At 38.9% G+C, this 3,051-nt stretch overlaps 1 long non-coding RNA gene across 1 annotated transcript; it reads right to left on the bottom strand.

Moving 5' to 3' along the window:
* Positions 1-1,773: 1,773 nt before the first annotated feature.
* LOC117940086 lies at positions 1,774-2,779 on the bottom strand. The gene is made up of 3 exons (XR_004655701.1): positions 2,676-2,779; positions 2,424-2,514; positions 1,774-1,926 (listed from the first exon to the last, which is right to left on the bottom strand). It is a non-coding gene; the product is annotated as an uncharacterized LOC117940086 (long non-coding RNA).
* Between the last annotated feature and the right edge of the window lie 272 nt (positions 2,780-3,051).

The raw sequence follows: 3,051 nt of genomic DNA, 5'->3' as shown, positions 1-3,051 counted from the left end.
TAACTTTTTTTTGACATGCTATACTATGACTTTTTTCAACATGCTATACTATGACTTTTCTCGACATACTATAATAGGATTTTTTTTGTTGACTTTTTATTTGTTGGAATATTTTTGCCCAGAACACAGACAGCTGTAGTGGCATGGTGGAACAGTGGTTAGAACTGAGGTCTCACAGCAAGAAGGTTCAGGGTTCGATTCCAGGTGGTTCTGGACATGTTATACTATGACTTTTTTCAACATACTATACTATGACTTTTTCCGACATGTTATACTATGACTTTTTTCAACATACTATAATATGACTTTTTTCTACATGTTATACTATGACTTTTTTCGACTTGTTATACTATGACTTTTTTTCGACATATCATACTATGACGTTTTTTTGACATACATTAGAATGACTTTTTTGACATGTTATACTATGACGTTTTTTCGACATATCATACTATGACGTTTTTTCGACATACTATAATATGACTTTTTTTCGAAATATTATACTACAACGTTTTTTCACTACACTATAATATGACTTTTTTCGAAATACTATACTATGACTTTTTCAAAATATTATACTATGACTTTTTTCGACATGCTATACTATGACTTTTTTCAACATGCTATACTATAACTTTTTTCAACATGCTATACTATGACTTTTCTCGACATACTATAATAGGATTTTTTTTGTTGACTTTTTATTTGTTGGAATATTTTTTGCCCAGAACACAGACAGCTGTAGTGGCATGGTGGAACAGTGGTCAGAACTGAGGTCTCACAGCAAGAAGGTTCAGGGTTCGATTCCAGGTGGTTCTGGACATGTTATACTATGACTTTTTTCAACATACTATACTATGACTTTTTCCGACATGTTATACTATGACTTTTTTCAACATACTATAATATGACTTTTTTCGACATGTTATACTATGACTTTTTTCAACATACTATAATATGACTTTTTTCTACATGTTATACTATGACTTTTTTCGACTTGTTATACTATGACTTTTTTCGACTTGTTATACTATGACTTTTTCGACATGCTATACTATAACATTTTTTGTTGACTTTTTATTTGTTGTAATATTTTTGCCCAGAACACAAACTCCCAGCTGTAGTGGCATGGTGGAACAGTGGTTAGCTCAGTGGACTCACAGTAAGAAGGTTCAGGGTTTGACTCAAGGGGTTTTTCTCTTTAGAGTGTGTATGTTTTTTTCCGACTTACTGTACTATGAAGTTTTTTTGACATACTATACTATGACTTTTTTTCCATTTTTTCCCAAAATACCACGCTATTAACTTTTTCCACTTATATCGACATACTTGACTATGACTTTTCCATATGTTATATATTTTTTTCAACTTACTATAACAAGACTTTTTTCTCCACACTAGACTATGAATTGTGAACTGTGATTTCTTTTTAAGGAACCACATCGCTCCAGGATCACCACTGATGCCTGCAGCTGGTTACATAATCAAGTAATATATAAAATCAAACTCATCTATAAGATCCTCCTTCAGATTTTGGGACTTTAATCTCAATGAATACCCAAGTTGTTTCTCATTTACTACGTATGTGTGTTTTTTTCTCATAAATTTGACACTTAAATCTCAGTAATTGTAAAGAAGTCCCAGTCCAGACCCCTGTCTTGCCGTTGATTTGACGTTAGCTGACATGATGCCAGAATAATTCAGGTCACTGCAGCAGAGTGTCCTGCACATTGATGTATGTATTAAGCGTGTACATGCGTGTGTATTTTCTCGTTACCTTGGCATCGGCCCACGTGCTTGATGTCGATCTTGAGCTGTTTGAGGCACGACGCCTCCCGGACGTGGCAGGGCGTGTCGTAGGTGACGCCGTCGCCGCCGCACACCGGGTTATCGTTGTGGCCGTTACACACAATGTTACACATGCAGCTGGAAACACGCACACACACACACACACACACATACACACAAAGAAACACGCACACAGACACACACACACACATACACACACACACACACAGACACACAGACAAACACACATCAGATTGCATCATTGTGTCATTTGTGTTGCAGTTGGATGTCATCATTATAACTTCATGGGAAATCCTTTGTGGTTTAGACTTTTATTTTGAAGGGTACAATTTCCTTTAACTTTTCTTTTTACTCCTTACATACTTTTTACTTTTTTTGACTTTTTATGAACATAACTGGAACTCCTGCTTCCTGAAACGTCCCTCAGAGGACGCATTACCCAAACTAAGACCACGTCCGCACTAAAGCTGCGTAACTGTCCGGGTCATTACAGGAACATAAGCAGTGAAATATACTTTTATGACCATGGTAACTGTGTGTGTGTGCGTGTGTGTGTGTGTGTGCGTGTGTGTGTGTGTGTGTGTGAGTGTTTGTGTGTGTGTGTGTGTACTTACAGCATATCCTCAGAGTCTTCGTCACATTCGGCTCCAAACTTGCAGTTTCCACACTTCGAGACCTTTTTACCGCGCCCAGAGCCCTCATCATCTGCAGAGACAGAAAGCATCACCAACCAGTGTTTCCCACACACACACTAATGTGCACACACACATACACACACACACACACACACACACACACACACGCACACACACACACACACACAAACACACACACTAAAAGAATAAGTAAAATATGATGTTGTTTACCTCCGTCACCAGATCCTGAAGCACCGTCTGCAGAGAGACACACACACAAACACACACACACACACACACACACACACACACACACACACACACACACACACACAGGTTACCAGCTGACAGGAAGTAGTTCTCTATCATTGATCAGAGCTGCAGGCCGTCACACCTCCAGGGTCCGAGGGTCCGGCTGTGGTGGACCTTCTGTCTGGAGAGGACAGCTACGAGCGTTTGGGGACGGCTTTTAAACCGTTTTCAGGCTGTTTTCAGGCTGTTTCCAGGCTGTTTTCAGTGCGCTTTCTGCCTGTTTTCAGTGCGCTTTCAGGCTGTTTTCAGTGAGTTTTCAGGCTGTTTTTTGAGTGCGTTTTCAGGCTGTTTTCAG

Source organism: Etheostoma cragini, unplaced genomic scaffold, assembly GCF_013103735.1.
Source record: "Etheostoma cragini isolate CJK2018 unplaced genomic scaffold, CSU_Ecrag_1.0 ScbMSFa_1653, whole genome shotgun sequence".
NCBI classification, from domain to species: Eukaryota; Metazoa; Chordata; class Actinopteri; order Perciformes; family Percidae; genus Etheostoma; species Etheostoma cragini.
This window is presented reverse-complemented; position numbering and strand designations above follow the sequence as displayed.